Genomic DNA, 21,192 nt, shown 5'->3' on the forward strand with positions numbered 1-21,192 from the left:
CTTTCCTGCACATACTTCTGCCTTTAGAAGCTAGATTAAGGAAAGGCAAACCTACGTTTCTAGCATTTGTAGACTTAGAGAAAGCTTTTGACAATGTTGACTGGAATACTCTCTTTCAAATTCTCAACGTGGCAGTGTTAAAATACAGGGAGCTATTTACAATTTGTACAGAAACCAGATGGCAGTTATAAGGGTCGAGGGGTATGAAAGGGAAGCAGTGGTTGGGAAGGGAGTGACACAGGGTTGTGGCCTGTCCCCGATGTTATATTCAATCTGTATATTGAGCAAGCAGTGAAGGAAACAAAAGAAAAATTCGGAGTAGGTATTAAAATACACGGAGAAGAAATAAAAACTTTGACGTTCGCCGATGACATTGTAATTCTGTCAGAGACAGCAAAGGACTTGGAAGAGCAGTTGAACGGAATGGACAGTGTCTTGAAAGGAGGATATAAGATGAACATCAACAAAAGCAAGACGAGGATAATGGAATGTAGTCGAATTAAGTCGGGTGATGCTGAGGGAATTAGGTTAGGAAGTGAGACACTTAGTAGTAAAGGAGTTTTCCTATTTGGGGAGCAAAATAACTGATGATGGTCGAAGTAGAGAGGATATAAAATGTAGACTGGCAATGGCAAGGAAAACGTTTCTGAAGAAGAGAAATTTGTTAATATCGAGTATAGATTTAAGTGTCAGGAAGTCGTTTCTGAAAGTATTTTTATGGAGTGTAGCCATGTATGGAAGTGAAACATGGACGATAAATAGTTTGGACAAGAAGAGAATAGAAGCTTTCGGAATGTGGTGCTACAGAAGAACGCTGAAGATTAGATGGGTAGATCACATAACTAATGAGGAGGTATTGAATAGAATTGGAGAGGAGTTTGTGGCATGACTTGATTAGAAGAAGGGATCGGTTGGTAGGGCATATTCTGAGGCATCAAGGGATCACCAATTTAGTATTGGAGGGCAGCGTGGAGGGTAAAAATCGTAGAGGGAGACCAAGAGATGAATACACCAAGCACATTCAGAAGGATATAGGTTGCAGTAGGTACTGGGAGATGAAGCTTGCACAGGATAGAGTAGCATGGAGAGCTGCATCAAACCAGTCTCAGGACTGAAGACCACAACAACAACAACAACAACAACAACAACTGATTTCCGCTGCTGTATTATTCATTAAATGGATAGTAGTAATCAATAGAGACTAAATCAACGTTCTTAATTACTACCAGTTACAAGTCCTCAGGGTAGTTGGATAGGATTACGTCACGTTTCGATTATCCAAACTGATTCTAAAATATCTAACCAGGATGAAATTTATATCGCTGCATAAAGTTATTGATGATGTAGTCACGGACCAGAGATTAACAGTCGAATCGTACACGTTCACATCCACAACAGGTTATTCAGTGACACACACCAGCGCCTAACCACGTTGACGTGAACCACTACTCACCCTGACTCGCGGAATGTTCGAGTACTGCCAGAAACTGAAACTCAGTTTTTGTCCCTCGGTGCGAACGTGAGTGAGTTCCAATTGAGCCTTCATAATACAAAATCTCACATTACTTGCCGCGTTTTTCAAGCTGAACTGTACTGCATCCGTTTCAAAACAGAATTGTGGCGCCTCGTGAACGCCTCTGTTGCCACCGCTGACAGGCGCAATGGCCAGGTACACCTGGAGGCGAGCTCCCCTCTCCCCATTACTGTCTTGCTTTCCTGCGAACTCCGTAAAATTTCCGAGAAAGACCACATAAATTATGTGTGGACTAGAATACTTTATCTTTCCACGTTGATTATTCTGAGACTTTCCAGTCGGTTCTACGTCTACTAGTTCTCTTTTAATTACAAGTATGGTAAATGTACAAACACATACAAAATATATCAAACAACGAAAAGGTATCTACGAAGTTCGTTCAATAAATAAAGCCTCAATTTTTTTTTTACAGCCGTTAATACGAGTGTAAACGGGAAAACATGCTTGTAACTGCTTTAAATTTGCTGTCCATTCCGCACGTTACGAAGTTTCGAACAATTCCGACGATGGCAGAGCCGTACTGAACCATCAGAATGGAGTCTAAGCAAGACACTACCGTAGTTACAAGCAACGAGCTGTAACTGAATTCTTGGGTGAGGAAAAAGAAACCGTGGTCAACATCCACAAACGTACGTGTGTGTATGGTAATGAAGCAATGACGGGAGTACTGTTGGACTATGTATTAAGAGAGTCAAGGCGTCAGGAAGTACAGAGAGTGAGCTCCATGAAGGGCCATGTTCGGGACGTCCTGCCACAGCCGCTGCTCCCGACACGGTGAATCGCGCGGATTATTCGTGTCCTGCAGCTATCAGCGTGGCAAGAATCCAAAAGAAATCTTGCTGCAACATCACGCGCAATTCCCAGAACCCGGTGACCCATTGCCTAACGTGTTGGACGTCACTGCCTCATCCATCCTTTAGCCCAGTCCTTGCGCCCTCTGAATTCCACCTGTTTGGGCCACTTAGGTTTCCTCTACGTGCGCATATTTTCAAGATTACGAGAGCGTAATTCTTCCACTGAAAACATGGCTACGAGCACAGAGCAAAAGGTTTTACCAACAAGCAGTATATGATCTTAAACAAATCTGACGTAAGCTCATACAAAGTGCTGGGGACTATGTAAAAAAATAGGGCATGTAAAAGAAATATTGACTCATACTGCCACCCAACTGTACCTTTTAAAAACAAAAATATTCTCAGGCAAAAATTGTGGGACACTTAATTGAAGTACCCTCGCAAACATTATTTTAGTGATTAAGACAACATGTTATTTTGAAGCGATCTTTTTTGCGCCATTCACATCTAGTATCTAGCTTTACACATTTTACACAAGTTTTAAATTACACTCAGTTTTATTAATCGCTGTTTCAGTCTTATACCTTATCTTATGACAGTACACTACTAGATGAGAGGAAATTTCTGAGCTTACACCATGCTGTTGCCTTGTTACGTCTTCACGGCTAAATCACAGCGTTCTCGCCAAACTTCCATAATGCTTACTTTTAAAGTGTGCTGTAGCACCTGAAGGGCTTCATAAATCACCGATATATCCTGGTCCGCTGTAGCTGTCGATATCAGCTATCGTTTGACGTACTGCAGCAGGAAGTATAGTTTTATTCATTAGAGCAATGCGATGTTCAGTGTACTCGGCATACCTTTGAGAGTTTTCAGAGTACAGGCTGTTCTGAAGCGTCGATGAGTTTGATTCACTGTTGCGGAAACGAGTGCACACCTTTTCCGTATTAAAGTGGGTAACACACGACTCGATTCTCGCTGGACGAGCCTTTTCACTGGCTGCGGCTTCTTGCCCATCTTGGCACGCAAATGTCAGACTCTGAATGAGGCGGCCGCCTTGGATCGCACAGTGCCACCGCCGGGCAGCCCGCTCACTGTTTCTCCTCCAGGCGGCAGGTGTTTGAGCGCCAGCTCAGGCCTTCCCATAACTTGCCGCCTCTGTCCGTCGAGTTACACTTTACACACAATTCCGCGCCCAGGTGTAGACTTTTAACAACTCCCGTCTCGATTATATGTATTATCATCTTCCACAACAGAAAGCTTTCTTCATTGATTATACTAATCTACTGTTGCTGACATCTTCGCTTTGGCTTTTCTAAATCTACATTTACACACATCAAACGAAACTATACGGTTCCAGAGACGTTTTCAAATCTCAAACATCTATGATGTATAGTCCATATACAGAATGAAGTGACAAACGAAAAATTTTACTAGGACCAGGATTCGAAATGTGTTTCCTCCTCATACGGCAGATGCGCTAGTCACTACGCCACCCTGGCACACTGCCTTTGCACAGCTGCACGGACTAACCTCGCACGCCAGCCCCCTCAACCCAAACTCGCACTCACGCCTCGGCCTGCTTGGCATTAACTCTGAACTCGAGCAGTATTGCAGAGGCTCTCCAGCTGTATTGCAGTAGCACTTCAGCGTCGAACGAAACGCCGGATCCTGCCCGAAACCTAGGCAAAGATTCTTTAGTCAAACGAAACTACTCATTCACCACACATGATTGAGATTTGAAAAGGTCTCTGGAACCATACAGTTTCACCGGACCAAAAAGCACCTATGTCTTGAGTTTCAGGCAGGGTCCTCTATTCCTTTCGATGCTGAGGTCCTGTTCTCACGCAGTTGGAAAGCCTCTGCAAAGCTGTTCGAGTTAAGAGATAATACCAAACGGACTGGGGCGTGGACGGGAATTTGGATTGAGGAGAGGGGAGCGCTAGGGTAATCCGTGCAATTGTGGAAAGCCACTCTGCCAGCGTGGCGTACTGGATGACGTACGTGTCCAGTGAGCAGGAGACTCCGATCGAAGCCCGGCCTTGGAACAAATTTTGATTCGTCTCTTCCGTCGCTTATATACACATTTACACACATGTAACATTGCTTCCTACATCGGCGACTTCTTCACTACCATTTCTGTTACTCCGATTTCTGTTTTCAGCTTTTCCATTCCAACTAACTTTCATCAGCATGGTCTTGACATTATCCTGGGGTTTATCAGAATAGTTACGCTATAGAAACGTAACATGACACCATTTGTTACAAGTTTTAAAAAATGCCGGCAGGCGCTACAAATAATATGCCATTACTCACACACTTTCGTATTCTAGGTTTAACTCTCAACAACTGTGATATTAATGCACTGCAATTATTAATCAGATACGTGCTGACATTAGCATTTGTGAACTTTGTGTGCAACGTACGCAAATTCTGCACCGTTTTTCTAACTTTTCTTTTGTAATTGTTTTTGCCCATTGACCAGTCATTTGGTATTATAAGCAACATTTACCCACTCAAAATTATTACATTGTTTTATCCTTCTACCTCTGAAACACTATCAGAACTGATTTTATGTTCATCCTTAAGTAGTGCATCAATTGATAATATTTCTTCCAGCTACTGTAACCCACACTTGACTATTTTCTTCGTACTGTTCAAAGTAACCTCAGATTGCGAATGTAAAAGTAATTGTCCTATGACAGACAACTGCAGACTTACTTAACGCTTAGATTGTACGCGAGTCTTTCTGATCGACATTCCACAATTATATAGCACATACATTTTAAGGAATTTTATGTACTCTCTCAAGAAGTTCGGTATAAATATAAAATCCACACGTAATAGGATAATATCTGGAGGGGCATATTGGCACATTATTCAACTGAATGAATGCTCTGGAATCACTAGCACAGATTCTGATGAGTTGCAATGGTTATATCGCACTACACTAATTCCTGCGGAACTCAAGTTCCCTCTAAAGCTAATACAGCTTATGGCACGCGCATTCGGGAGCAAGGTGAGACGTTCTCGCCCAGGCAGTGAAAGAAAACTTATTAAGTAAAAATATTCGCCATTTTCAATCTAACCCTCTTTCAGGCCAGTCCATGGTTCGCACACATTAAACATTTTCTAGCCACGAATTTCTTTAATCAGTGGAAATTGGTAGAAGTAACAGAGTGCCTTATCTGGTGCATAGGGAGGACGATCCAATAATTCGTACTTCAAATTCCTTTAGAGCTTCTACGGCCAAAGCAGGAAAGCAAATTTGCGGGATCACCTTTAGGTAAAGACGGCAACTTGCCACTTAATAACTGTTGAAAATAAAAGAACAGATTATTTACCGATCTTCACCAACCGTGGAAGAAATTCCGTTGGTGATAAATATGACGGCGTCGTATTGCAGGTTATCAACTGGAATGAAGTAGACGCAATACAACTTCTTTAAAAAGTCGAAGAAACAATACTATTCCGTAGATCATGTAGAAATTAGACTTGTGTTTTGTGCAACACGTATTAACACAGTGAAATGAAAATTTCATGGATACGGACACAATCTCTGCGCCATAGCAGGAACTTGCCACTCGTTCATTTTTCACTGTACAGTATCTATCCGAGACACGTGGGAAGAGTCAGTACGACGAAGGTTTGCCATTTCTTTGACTTCGTACAATTTTTCTGGTAACTAAAAAAATGGAATCTCGCAATTTTCGTTAAAATTTGCCATATCGGTGAACGTCCTCGTGGATTACGTGAGCACCTACGTTCATTCACTTATTTCAAAGGAAGGTTAACACTTCCAATATCAAACTGATCCTACAACACTTTTTTCTTCGCCGCTCAATCAAAATGCAAAGAGAGAGCTTTAGAGATAGATTACGTGTTTCTGTATTCCTCCACTCATTGAAAATGCGTAAATAGATCTTAACATTGAAAAAATTGAATCAATGTTACTATTACAAAGTGACCACTTTTCTTCCACTTGTATTACAATGTAAGTACACACAGACGTGAAGAAGAATCTTGGGACTGCATGAAAATGTTAGAACGCTGTGAAGCGCGAATATTTGCGCGGCTTTTGTGTAATAGTTTCCTACTTGCATACAGTTATCGGTGAAGACTTTTTACGACCTATGAAACAACTCAAGCCAAGCGTCTCCGCAAGTAATTTTGCTGAAAGGGCGATTGTATCATTGGAACATTTGTAAATGGCTGGTAGGAGACTGTAACTGTTAACTCCAATAGATTACGGAAAGCGATATAACATCTGAGTACGCTCTCACTATACATTGTGTTATATTTATGAATGAAAGGCGTTCAACAGACGATCGATACATTACGTTATCTCACTTTAGGAGAACTAAAACTGAAAATACCACCAATATTGCAGCAAGAGTCAAGAATAACTCGAATAACAGTCAAACCAGCACTGAGTTACTTGGATCTCGTTCCACCACAAAATTGAACAAAGTAAAGAAGGCAGCGAAGAGCAATAAAAGGCAGAATGACTGCTGTATGCGGCGGCTATGGACATTTACACTAAGTTGTCTATGTTAGGTAGTCTGCTTTAGGTAGGAAACTAAGGATAGGCCAGCGCACTGTATCCGACGGAAGTGCCATCGAAGAATACATGCCGAAATGTGAAAACTAGGAGTTCAGAATATTACTGTGTGTGTTGAAATTATACTTCAGTCCAGGGTGAACGCCACGAATGCTGTCTTCAGACACGTTAGTGTATCGTCAACAATTTTCTTAAGAGAGCCCACGCACCAGTATCAAAAGTTACGATTCTGAAAACATATAAGGAAACAAGGTGCTGGGATCATCGAAAACGCCACGTCCGTGGAATTTATATAGCACATTTCTGTAACGATTACCATGGGCAGTTTTCCATTTTTGTTGTTTTGCACAATGACGAAGTCTCTACACTATAAGTAGTAGAAAATTACACAGAACCGAAATTACTGAACGTCCCGTAAGTAGAAGTACTGCTATACCGTTACTACAGGGAAAACCACGAACGAAAGTGTAATCCTGCCTTTTGTGTAAGCCCACAGATACAGTCTATGCTGCTGCTGCTTCTGGAAATATCGAAAACTGGTAGTCTGCGGACAGTCGTTTTTCACTTCCTGTGATTCCTTCACGAGTTCTTGCAGTCCACTGTAAGTCAAAAAAACATGTTTCAGATGCTTGATCGCACTCAAAGAATACGAAATAATATTCTGTAGCTGACACGTTCTTAGTTAGACGGTAGATCGAAGACGACCATTAAGAGTTTTTACACTACTTTACATCGACCTTATAGTATGTTTCCCGAGAAGAGAGGTATATAGGACATGTAAGCGTCAATGAAGTACGTTTCATTGCAGTGTAATGCAATGAGATAACTCTACGAGCGATAAAAGTAATACTAATTATGCTATAAATAAATTAGTTAATTAAATGTAAGATACTCCTCGATGGAGCACACGAAAGTTCTCAATAGGAAGATTATGCTGTCTCAAATTCGAACACATCGCGATGTGCTCTGGCAGATTCTGTACCAATGTGTCTGGCTCCTTTCTGTGTTAATGTCCAACACTTCAAGTCTTTTTAGAGGTTGTTTCCTGTCTCATTATTGTATTGGCTATCGCAATATTTTTTTAATAAAAGAGATATATCAATAAATGACAAAGACCATTAACGAATGTATATTTTTGGTAAGTAGCTGTCAGAATACCTCTCATTATAGAAATTTCTTAATAGTTTTCTAAGACTAACCCAAGTGATAGTTCTTGTATTCCCAGAATATTATACCAGCAAATCAAATTTCAACAAAAATGGATTCCCCAGTTCATGAGTGGAAATATCTACGACAAAGTGTTTTCTTAAAATTTAAGTCATCTATGGCACGAATAATGGGCACAACAAATGGAGCTGAACTAAGGGTATTCTCTAAATCTAGGGCCTGAGTCTTCCTGTTAAGCTTTTATCTCAGAAGCACCGCTACCTACTTGTATTTTATGGCTTGAAAAACCTATTTTTATATCTTGTGGAGTTGTATGAAAAGTGATAACCGTATGTACTGACTCTTGTCAAAATTTAATCCATTTGCGTTGAAGCATCTGTTTTCAAAAAAATTTGAATAGCTGCCTTTTTACTAGGGAACGATTGGTGCTGTTTTTTATTCCTATGCCTGCACAAAGGGTAAAGTTTGCATATTATGTTAATGCGTCAGCCAGGTTACTTATGTAGGCTATGTAGCAAATATAAACAGACAAGAAAGGAAAGCCTGTGCCATACCAAGTCCGATTGTTTCGAATTCCGTGTATTTCCACCTGCTCGACGTAAAACTGACAAACTGTTGTCTGTCATGCATATAAGCTAAAAACCAAGAACCTGGTATCTCTATTATTCCACAATATTTTGACTGTTTCATAAAATGGTACAATCGCAAGAGAAAAGGAGGAAAAATCCCGTCGAAATCGAGGTCATTAGCGACGGAGGACAAGAATGGGGAAGGAAACAGGCTGTTTTCTTTCAAAAGAGCCGCCCTAATCAGAAATTTGTGGCGTTTACAGCCTTAGGAAGCGTTACCTAGGTATTTAAGGGAGCAGGTGAGTCACAGTAAACTGGTCACGTTACTACGGTGAAGTGAGTTAGCACTCTCGTTGTCACTTAAGAAAATGTAATAGAGTAGCGTAAGGTGAAGGCAACGAGGTGACAACGGAGAAGACACCGGCCGCGTGCCGTTCACCGTCCCACGAAACAAACAAGGATTCTGCTGCCACTGTCATAAGTGAGGAAATAAAATTATACGAGCGCTTCACGGTACTTCAGAAGAAGAATCACCATGGCGGCAAGGTCAGACAAATGGGGTGTCAAAGTGTGGTGCGCGTCACTAACTTCGTACAGCAGTGTCTGGAGCCACTGCAGTCTGAAAATTGTGGTGAGCTGTAGCGGATCATGAGAAAGTCTAAATTCTGACAATGCACAAGATAAACGTTAAAAGCACCTCCTGTAAGCCCTTATCGTAACTCTTACTTCCTTTCCATGTAAGACAAACATGTCCATGGCACAATCGTAACCCCCTCTCCCATTCCACCCTCCCTCTCTGACAGTATTCAATTGACACTAAACCCTGTAACTTCAGTGCCATGTAGAAAGGAACACTATTTGCTCTTATGTTAGTGGAAAAGGTCAAACCTATAGTTACGACGAAAAACAAATAAGGACCCAGTATACGCAGGTTCTCGAGAACATGGAGTCTTGCCAGGTGCAAAGACCGCCCGTTACCGCTTGTGGCACAGTGGTTAACGTAGGAAGTTCCGTGAGACTATTCGCGGTTGATTATCTTGCATACAGGGAAGTCGCTAGGACAGAAAGTTGTAGAGAAGTGTAGGAAATACCAGCACTAGATCGAGACTTGTTGCAGGGAGTAAACGTTGAACATCAACAAAAACAGTTTTTAAGGACTGCGCATACTGTTCGATTGCAAGAGCGTCGATCAATCACTGGAAACAATAGTAATCATATAATATCTTGGACTATGCGACCGCAACGATAACGTAAAAGTACTTGTAGGAAAAGCAGACGTCACGCAGAGATTCATTGGTGCCTGTAATTCATCCGTGAAAAGCGTAGCTTGCAAAATCCTCAGTCGACTCTGGTACCTTTATCCAGAAGGGTTAATAGAGAAGATAGGGAAGAGACGAAGAGCAGCACGTTCCATAGCGGATTCGTTTAGTCAGCGTTACAGAGAATTATCAAACTCAACACGCAGGCGCTGCAAGAGTGAAGTTGTGTATGACGAAGGGATGTAATGTTAAAATTCTGAGTACGCACGTCTAAAGAAAGGGAGACATACTAACTCCTCCCACATAAATCTCGCGAAATAAAAATGGCGGGAAAACTGAGAGGGCTATTCGAGCTCGTACGATAGCTTAGCGACAGTCTCTTCCAACCGCGCACCACGGAGTGACCACACACGATCGGATTTCCTGCGACGGACCACAGAGCCGCGGGCCAGTTCCCAAGGTATTTTCGACGGATCCTGCCAGCCGATCTGAGGCCCTTCGTTTTCCGCCAACGTGCAGGCCCAGCCCGTCGGTTCTTGTCTCTCAGATCCGCCCAGAAGCTACGACCGTTCTTATGTGGCATTGACGATTTCGCGGACCCAAGGCTGTTGTGTCAGAGGCGATTCATTTACGTAATTGCGACTGATTTAAGTAATTGCGACTTCCTACCGCCGAAAGTACTTTCTGAAGAACGAAATATGAACGCTCTATTTTATTGTACGATGTTTTTCGTTTTTGAAACACGTTTACATCGTCGACACGAAGTTAGCATGGGCGACAGTAAGACGAAAATTGTGGCAGCTGCCGATTATTTGTACGTTATGTACTCATAATATTTATCGGAAAGAACAGCACAAAAAGGGTCAAAAATGGGTTGATGAACGGGAAGATTCCAAAATAATGTATCTAAACCAGAGTCGTCCCCATTTCTCTGAGCCTCGTGAATGTACGATATGGTAGGAAGTGGATCTTATTGATCCTTTGTAATGTACAGTAATATGTAACACCTGTGAAATATATGCGATTGCAGTCCTTCTGGGCGGCCGGCCGTGGTGGCCGTGCGGTTCTAGGCGCTGCAGTCCGGAACCGCGGGACTGCTACGGTCGCAGGTTCGAATCCTGCCTCGGGCATGGATGTGTGTGATGTCCTTAGGTTAATTAGGTTTAAGTAGTTCTAACTTTTAGGGGACTGATAACCTAAGATAAGTCCCACAGTGCTCAGAGCCATTTGAACCATTTTGAACCTTCTGGGCGTATTCAACTGTTGAATTCTTCTCGGGTTATCAGCCGAGTGGTGGCGTCTTCGCGGGAAGATGATGGGTACGAAACTCATTGAAACGTTACGACAAGACTACGCCACCACTCGGCTGATAACCCGAGGAGAATTCATTACCTGTAAAATAACAGAGGTAACGCAGCTGTGGGTGGCAGAACAACGAACATGAGACACGTGACTTTTTATGGTCATTCATTGTAGTTCTCGTTTAAACAATTCAGCCTCCCTTTCTTCTGCTCCTGTCAGACGCTTTGTGCCTTTCTAACCTCTGTTATGAAACTTTTTTTCAAATTTTGTAGGTTAGATTTTATTACATTTTAGTCCACTGTTGGAATACCGTCAGAAAATGCTCAACCATCTCTTTGTACGCTCTATTTTTCGCATTCTTTTTCGTGAAATGGCCATATGTCAGTTCCCGCAAACAAGGTACTTAGAGGTGCAATTGTGTAACATATTTAGATGTTGTCATTGGTCCACTCCATTACAATTGTGGCTTGCTGCCACCTCAAAATCACAGCCAAACTCGCTGTCTTTCTGAACGAGGCCCGTCGAAGGAATCCCGTGTTCCCTCGTGTGTGGCCAGTAGGGTAGGCGTGATCGTCGATTCCGAGAACTGTACGCAACGGCTTGCAGGTAGCGTCTCCAGTAACCCGGGGCGCGCAAATTTTGTAGAATCCGTCGCTGTGGCCTATCGCTAAAATCCGCTCGTGTGTGGACAGTATTCGCGAATAGAACAGAACACGGTGGGCATGCCGGGAAGAGGGAGAAGGGGAGCTTGCGAAGTACAAATTTAGATGTAGAATGAAACTTCCTGGCAAATTAAAACTGTGTGCCGGACCGAGACCCGAACTCGGGACCTTTGCCTTTCGCGGGGAAGTGCTCTACCATCTGAGCTACCCAAGCACGACCCACGACCCGTTCTCACAGCTTCAATCCTGCTACTACCTCATCTCCTACCTTCCAAACTTCACAGAATGTAGAATGATCAGCCAGAATATTGTGACACCTACCTAATAGCAGGTATGTCCACCTATGGCATATGTAACAGCGGCGACGAGTCGCGGCATGGAAGGAATGATGCCTTGACAGGTCGATGGAGGTAGTTGGCACCGCATCCTGCACACACAGGCCTCCTAATTCCCGTAAATTCTGGGTACAGTGGCGATGAGCTTTGACGTCATATTCCGTCACATCCCAGAAGAGTTCGATCGGGTTCAGATCTGGCGAGTTGGGGGGCCAGCACATCAATTGGAATTCGTCACAGTATTCCTCGAACCATTTCATCACACTCCTGGCCTTGTGACATGATCAGTTATCTTGTTGAAAAATGCCACTGCCGTCGGGAAAGACGATCGTCGGGGAGTGGTGCACGTGGTCGGCAACAAGTGTACGGTGCTCCTCGGCCGTCACGGTGCCTTGCACGAGCTCCACTGGACCCGTGAATGCCCACATGAATGTGTCCAAGCGCATAATGGAGCCGACGCCGGCTTGTCTCCGTCCCGCAGTATAAGTGTCGAGGATCCGTTCTTCTGGAAGACCACCGATTCGCTCCCTCCCTTCGGCATGATGAAGAAAGTACAGGGTTTGATCAGACCATATAAAGCTCTGCCACTACGCCAACGTCCAGTGCCAAAGATCACGTGCCCGTTTCAGTCGTAGCTGCCGATGTCGTGGTATTAATATTGACACATGCATGGGTCATCAGCTGCAGAGGCCAATCGTTAGGAGTGTTAGGTGCACTGGGTGTTCAGGCACACTTGTACTCTGCCCAGCATTAAAGGCTGATGTTAGTTCTGCCACAGTTAGCTGCCTGTCGTGTTTTACCAAACTGCCCTGCCTACGACGTCAGACATTTGTAATGTGGGGTGGCCGCAAGCCCCATGACGTCTAGACGTGGTTTCACCTTGATTTCGCCACGATTTGAAGACAATCACCACAGCACTCCTACAACTCCCGATAAATCGTGCAGTTTCCCAAATGCTCGTGCTGAACCCCCATGCCATCACAATCTGCCCTCAGTCAAACTCTGACCGATCGCGCGCCTTCCCCATTCTAGACAACGACAGCGCGATACTACATGTACTTTGCGTGTGTCCCATTAGCAGCCATTCCTCGCCATGTGACACAGCTATCGCCTCGACTGGTTCATATCGATCGTAGGTCGGTAGGTATAATATTCTGGCTAATCAGTGCATGAAGGAAGCAGACGGACGAGCGGTATAGCCAACAGCAGTATACTCCGAGACTGCAGCAGTCCGCGAGAGAGACTAACTGCGTCAGTGAGACTGGCAGAGCTGCTTTCGTATTATGTTGGCGCGCTCACAAGTAGTTAAGAGTTTACACAAATGAGAGTAACGCGGGCTGTAAATCTGTTTAACTGCAGTAAGTTGTAAAGCGCGCGATTCCACGCCGCCGAATCACTTTGAGCGACTGAACTGTGGCGGCGCGCCAGACCACGGCTCCTGGTCGGCGTTACGGCCGCTCATTAAAAAGCCACGAGCGGGCGCGCCGGGGAGGCGGGTGCTAATGGGAATTCGGCTGGCGGCGTGGCGGGGGCGCCCGCTAAACCGGCCCGCCAACTCGCGCTGGCGATCCGCATCGATCCCGCCGACTCGTCTGCCGCCGCCGCCGCCGCCGCCGCCACTAATAGCGAGCCCGATAGCGGGCGTCATGCGCCGCGGGGGCGCCTACAGCAGGCGGCACACTTCAACACGACACGATTCGAGCAGCAGGTTGTCAGCTGTCTGGCCCGATGCAAGGGCTGAAAATCCAACATCGCGCCGCCGCTAGACTGACATACTTGCATAGTGTCATCTCCGGCACTGCGTTTTCGCGGCACCTTGTAAAATATCGTGTCTGCATTCACGACGACGACGACGACCACCACCGCCACCACCACCACCACCACCACCACCACCACCACCACCACCACCACCACCAAGATATTCTACGCTCTTCCACGCTTTACACTTTTTATCTACAGTGATCGGAAAAAAATAGCAACACCAATGAGGAGTTGCGGGATATAAATGAAATTGCTACGCGTGTTTCTACATCTGAAAGATGATGATGTCTATTCAGATTTTGCGCCAGATGTATAAGCAAAACTGAAGTGATATCAGGTGTTCGCCAGGGAAGCGTCCTGTGACCTCTGCTGTTTCTGATCTATATAAATGACCTGGGTGACAATCTGAGCAGTTCTCTTAGGTTGTTCGCAGATGATGCTGTAATTTACCGTCTAGTAAGGTCATCCGAAGACCAGTATCAGTTGCAAAGCGATTTAGAAAAGATTGCTGTGTGGTGTGGGAGGTGGCAGTTGACGCTAAATAACGAAAAGTGTGAGGTGATCCACATGAGTTCCAAAAGAAATCCATTGGAATTCGATTACTCGATAAATAGTACAATTCTCAAGGCTGTCAATTCAACTAAGTACCTGGGTGTTAAAATTACGAATAACTTCAGTTGGAAAGACCACATAGATAATATTGTGGGGAAGGCGAGCCAAAGGTTGCGTTTCATTGGCAGGACACTTAGAAGATGCAACAAGTCCACTAAAGAGACAGCTTACACTACACTCGTTCGTCCTCTGTTAGAATATTGCTGCGCGGTGTGGGATTCTTACCAGGTGGGATTGACGGAGGACATCGAAAGGGTGCAAAAAAGGGCAGCTCGTTTTGTATTATCACGTAATAGGGGAAAGAGTGTGGCAGATATGATACGCGAGTTGGGATGGAAGTCATTAAAGCAAAGACGTTTTTCGTCGCGGCGAGATCTATTTACGAAATTTCAGTCACCAACTTTCTCTTCCGAATGCGAAAATATTTTGTTGAGCCCAACCTACATAGGTAGGAATGATCATCAAAATAAAATAAGAGAAAGCAGAGCTCGAACAGAAAGGTTTAGGTGTTCGTATTTCCCGCGCGCTGTTCGGGAGTGGAATGGTAGAGAGATAGTACGATCGTGGTTCGATGAGCCCTCTGCCAAGCACTTAAATGTGAACTGGAGAGTAATCATGTAGATGTAGAAGAATGGCGCTAGTAGCCACTATGAGGATGCAAACCACGTTTGCTTCAAACACACGCTGTTACGGTCGTCAGCGTTACTTATCTTTGAGATCGGACGTCGTGAGTTGATGTACTCAAGAATGCCTATAACGTGACGAAGACGAAATTGTCAACATCACACGAGGTCGTGTGATAGTACTAGGAGAGTCTGGACGTTTCTTCTGCGATATTTCAGCAAGACGGGAATGTAGCCACTGTACATGTCTGACGACAGCGGTGGCCACGGTAACGTACGGCCGCGAGGAGACAGAGCTCCGGATGGTCACGGGGCACTACCGAGAGGGAAGACCATCGTCTTCGACGTTTGGCTCTGGAGCATCGTACCGCATCTGCTGCAGCAATTTCAGCAACAGTAGGCACCGGTCCTCCACATACCGCTCTTGTAACCCAACATATTCTACAGACGGCGACATATTCCTCGGCCTGCTCGACCATCAGATCTGTTTCCATTCGAGCGTCATCCACACAGAGCGTTACCTGTCCCTGCATAGGCGGACCAAGTGCGACAGGCATGGAACTCCATCCCAGAAACTGACATATGGCAGCTGTACAACATAACACATGCACGGCTGCATGCTTGTATTCAACATTCTGGCGGTTAAACCAGTTATTAATGTGCCAGCAGCTCACATTTGCAGTGACTTATCTCGTCCTTACATTAACCTGTGGTCTTACGGTATTAATCAAATATGTTGCCTAGACAAACGTATTCCCGAAATTTGATTAATCCACATTAGTCATTTTTTGGTTTTGGCGATTTTTTTCCGTCAGTGTATACGCATCCATATCCATGTTACCCCAGCATTTTTCTAATGCCGTCCACCCATCTTCCATCACTTCACTGTCACAATCTTCTCCTACCTCTGATTCTAGAGAAGAGTTACCTTGCTCCTTCTATCATCCATTCGCGTGAGTAAATGTTCCGCCCACCTCCATTTAAATTAATTTTTATTACGGACATACTAAATTGATTAATTGCCAATTGCCATCTTCAACTTCACAGTATGCTCTGGGAAAGGGGGGGGGGAGAGAGAGAGAGAGAGAGAGAGAGAGAGAGAGAGAGAGAGAGAGAGAGAGAGAGAGAGAACTAGTCATTCCTGGTGAATCCTTATAAGAAAACACGTCTTCTACGATGGGGAATACTAGTGCTGGAATGACAAAATACTTCAACGACACAGAGACACTGCAATTAATTAAGACGTTCCTTCTATTCGCAAAAATTTATTGTCGTCACACACGCCTTGAGATACAAATTTCATTATTACTCCACCGTCCACCGAGAAACTTTTTATTGGCTGATCAACACTAGCATTCCACGCTTCTGTGTTTCCTGAATTATTTTGGCAAGAGTCGCCAGACAAAATGAACGAAACCCAAGATTAAAACTGTATCGTCAGTCCCTATAGTTCGCACAGAATGTCCAACTACCCCTACAGCCTAATCTAGGGCTGAGAACTTTTGGATGGTCCTGAGCCAAAGACATAAAATTTTTCTTTAAAGGATACATCTCCACCAGTTGACTGTATATTTCTGTATTTTTCTTCTGTACAATCTAGATTTAGACTTTCACGCTATTTTCGATGTTCTTAGACCATTAACATCATTTTGCTGTGTATTCTGCAGAATGATAAATACAAAGCTCAACATATTTGCTTAACGATTAGTACAACTGTTGAGCAAGTGTGTTTAACTGTATATTCATCATCCTGCACAGTACACAGGAAAATGATGTGAATGGTTTAAGAATATTGTACTCGAAAATGACGTGAAAGCTGAAATCTAGATTGTACGGAAGAAAACTACAGGAACACAGTTAAATGGCGGTGCATCCTTTCAAAAAGTAATTTCGGCATGTTGCTCAAACGTACCTCGCACTCACGTGAATCAGAACTGGCGATAATTATTGCTTTCGCTCGATTTGCTGCAGGACGCAAAATTGCTCACGTGTCTGAAAAGAACTAGAAGGTCCTCTGACGCCAAAGAAAACAGGGAAACGTTTGAACGCAAGAGTTCACCATCCAGCGCTCTGACTCCAAATTGACTAGCTCTCCCATCAACGGTAGGCGTCCCGTCGATTTCGCCCGGCTGTCGTAAAAATTTTACGAACTCACTTGGTGCCGTCTCCTGGTAGTGTCTCAATTTTCCGACGTCTCCGTCTTGATATCCAGGAAAAAGACCGCACATTTTTCGGCCAACCCAGAAACTGTACTGCCACCACTGTGGCCATTTCTGAAGGCAAACGTATTTACAATACCCTTACTTCGTGAGTCCCCTAACGGTACGTCGACAAAGGAGCTGGTCGTGACTTGGTCGGTTCCACGCTTCCCAGCATCCACTGTGCGTTTGTGTCGATCGTCGCTCTGGGCCTCGACATGCCGAGTGAGAGGCAGTCCCTGCGTAACAGGTGTTGTGTGAACGCTAGCGGGAGAAGAGTCCACGGTGAAGGACCCGCGTACAAGAAGGTAAATAGATAAACAAGCACTGTTACATCAAGCACACCGCGCGCTTATTGCACGTGTGTAATTCGGGCGTTCTGAATAAGAGTTCCACAGATTAAATCACAAAACTAAAACTCCTCCCGAACAGGCCATGAAGGCCCAAAGGTACCGACCGGCCGCCGTGTCATCCTCAGCCCACAGGCGTCACTGGATGCGAATATGGAGGGGCACGTGGTCAGCACGCCGCTCTTCCGGCCGTGTGTCAGTTTCCGAGACCGGAGCCGCTCCCCAGTTTTGCCTCGCAAGGGCTGGGTGCACCCCGCTTGCCAACAGCGCTCGGCAGACCGGATGGTCACCCATCCGAGTGCTAGCCCAGCCCGACAGTGCGTAACTTCCGTGATCTGGCGGGAACCGGTGTTATCACTGCGGCAAGGCCGTTGGCAGATTAAATCACTGTGTTGCCACTATTCTGGCTTGTGGATCGTATGATGTTTGGGCGCTTTCCCAGTTGCTTCTCCCGAGTTTCATGTCACCAGACTGTCTGTTAAAGCATATTATGTTGCCTGCACTATACAACAATAGCAACGTTTCTCCAACGGGCACCAGGTTTGCAGTACGCCAATCGATACAAGTCACGAGGTTTAAGTTTACGCCACAATCTACGTTAAATGTTAGTCAGTGCGTATTCAAGAGATATCGGAAAACCCAATGCGCTGAGACGTTCATCTACTAGTGCTTGTAAGGCTCTGAAGCCAGTAGTTGCTTTCTGTCTTGCTGTATCGCGCGATCGCTTTCGGAGGAAGGCACGAATTGGTACGCGTTGGAAAGGCAAAATATATAAACCAAATCCATTTCTCCGATTTATGTGACCGACTGCTCTATAAAACAACTACAAAAGTAGACACCGGCTTCAGATGTAGAAACAATTCCTTAACAAGTGTAAATTTGCAAGCGAAGAGTATCAGTACGTCTCGAATTTGTGCTACCACAGGTTCAAAAAATGGCTCTGAGCACTATGGGACTTAACATCGGTGGTCATCAGTCCCCTAGAACTTAGAACTAATTAAACCTAACTAACCTAAGGACATCACACACATCCATGCCCGAGGCAGGATTCGAACCTGCGACCGTAGCGGTCACGCGGTTCCAGACTGAAGCGCCTAGAACCGCACGGCCACAACGGCCGGCTGCTACGACAGGTGATTTCTCCAAATGACACAGTAACTGTCTAGAAAATGTGTTTGGAGGACAAAAAGAACTTTTAGCATTCATTAATGAGATACATATTACTGTTAAACCCATGTATTAAACGTGAAACGGTGCATGAGAAATCTAACAGCAAGACTCCATTAATTTTAAGACTAGGATTTCGAAACTTGGCGACATGAAGCAGTGACTCATTTTAAGGTAGTAAATACCAAAATGCAGTAGCGAGAAGTTCGCCTCACTAGTCTTTACAACTGCTCAAACGTTCTCCTCTGTACTGGTCGAAAAAGAAAAGAAGAAAAGCCTAATTTCGCGCACCTCCCGCACACGAACATATGTGAAGAAATTATACAGTAATAGCGACAGCTGAAAATAAAGGTTTTCAGTAGCTGCGGATTAACTGTCGTTTGAACGTTCTCGTCAATTACAGTCTCAGGTTTCTCCCGGTGATTAATCTTTATCTCATCATAAATCAAAACTTTGAGATATACTTGATACACCACTTCAGTGTTGAAACTAGTCACTGTAAAAGCGCTTATGATAAACGTGAATACCAAAGGAAAACTAATCGGTTCAGATGTAAAAACCGTGCAATAAAGCAAACTTCCAACTTCGACAGTTTCTGGGGTGCAGTGTGATACGTAGCGGACACGTACAGGGTTACTACAAATGATTGAAGCGATTTCACAGCTCTACAATAACTTTATTATTTGAGATATTTTCACAATGCTTTGCACACACATACAAAAACTCAAAAAGTTTTTTTAGGCATTCACAAATGTTCGATATGTGCCCCTTTAGTGATTCGGCAGACATCAAGCCGATAATCAAGTTCCTCCCACACACGGCGCAGCATGTCCCCATCAATGAGTTCGAAAGCATTGTTGATGCGAGCTCGCAGTTCTGGCACGTTTCTTGGTAGAGGAGGTTTAAACACTGAATCTTTCACATCACTATGCGTGAAACTTGCCCGCACGCGTTCAACCGTTTCTTCGCTCACTGCAGGCCGACCCGTTGATTTCCCCTTACAGAGGCATCCAGAAGCTTTAAACTGCGCATACCATCGCCGAATGGAGTTAGCAGTTGGTGGATCTTTGTTGAACTTCGTCCTGAAGTGTCGTTGCACTGTTATGACTGACTGATGTGAGTGCATTTCAAGCACGACATACGCTTTCTCGGCTCCTGTCGCCTGGCGGCAGAAACCTGAAGTGCGGCTTCAGCCGAACAAAACTTTATGAGTTTTTCTACGTATCTGTAGTGTGTCGTGACCATATGTCAATGAATGGAGCTACAGTGAATTTATGAAATCGCTTCAATCATTTGTAATAGCCCTGTATATTCGCTGCCTCTATAAGCCATTTGATAATTGGTATTTCTTGCCACAAATCGTTTTCTTTCAAATCCGGTGGTAGCTTCGAAATGACTGCATACATCGAACACAGATCATACACGACGTCAAGAATACCATTTGCCGTAAGTCCAAAACCAATACCACAATGCAATACGTGATGTATGATGCGCGTATAAGTGCGTGTGTACGCTACACATCAGAGAGAGAGAGAGAGAGAGAGAGAGAGAGAGAGAGAGAGAGAGGAGAAAGAAGTGTGTGTGTGTGTGTGTGTGTGTGTGTGTCACGCAGTGCGGACACGTAACCGGATACGGGTACGAGACTAGCATCTCTGGAATGTGTCTGCGGCAGTGGGCAGCTATGGAATTACAAAAAAGGCGAGTCGACGGAGGAAAATACGAGAGCGCGCCGCCCGTGCGCAAGAACCGCCAGGGCCGGAACAGAGGGGCTGATTGTGCTGCGGGCGGAGGGGACTCGTCGGGCTGTCGCCACGGCACAAGCCGCAGGCATAGCGCACAGCCCCTACCATCACTCACTCACCAGCGGCACAGACCGCTTCGCTGTTTCTCCACCTTTAAAACGCGCTGTACAGCAGACATTCTAACTACGAATGTAGTGTGGGACAATATGTTGAGCATTTGAGTCTCGCGGGAGGCGTGCCAGAGATAAATCCCTGCAGTCGCACTATCCTCTGTGTCTTCGGTGGCTCAGATGGGTAGGGCGTCTGCCATGTAAGCAGGAGATCCCGGGTTCGAGTCCCGGCCGGAGCGCGCATTTTCATCTGTCCCCGCTGACATATGTCAACGTCTGTAAGCAGCTAAGGGTTGTAATTTCATTCTAACTTACAATGAGTACATTTCCCTCCAACCTGAAATTGATTTTTGTGCTACTACTATGGAAACAGTAAAATCCTACCTGAAAACAGCGAAAGTACCTTTAGCTGCGGTATAACGTAATTTCGTCGTAGCCCTGTTCCA

At 44.7% G+C, this 21,192-nt stretch overlaps 1 protein-coding gene and 1 non-coding gene across 3 annotated transcripts in view; one reads left to right on the top strand and one right to left on the bottom strand.

Annotated features, from left to right (window-relative positions):
- Nucleotides 1–21,192, bottom strand: part of LOC126461319 (phosphofurin acidic cluster sorting protein 2) — a 722,007-nt gene that overhangs the window by 526,988 nt on the left and 173,827 nt on the right. The gene's annotated exons all lie outside the window — the stretch shown is intronic.
- Trnat-ugu (transfer RNA threonine (anticodon UGU)) lies at nucleotides 20,912–20,985 on the top strand. The gene has a single exon. It is a non-coding gene; the product is annotated as a tRNA-Thr (tRNA).

Source organism: Schistocerca serialis, chromosome 1 (assembly GCF_023864345.2).
Source record: "Schistocerca serialis cubense isolate TAMUIC-IGC-003099 chromosome 1, iqSchSeri2.2, whole genome shotgun sequence".
Taxonomy (NCBI): domain Eukaryota; kingdom Metazoa; phylum Arthropoda; class Insecta; order Orthoptera; family Acrididae; genus Schistocerca; species Schistocerca serialis.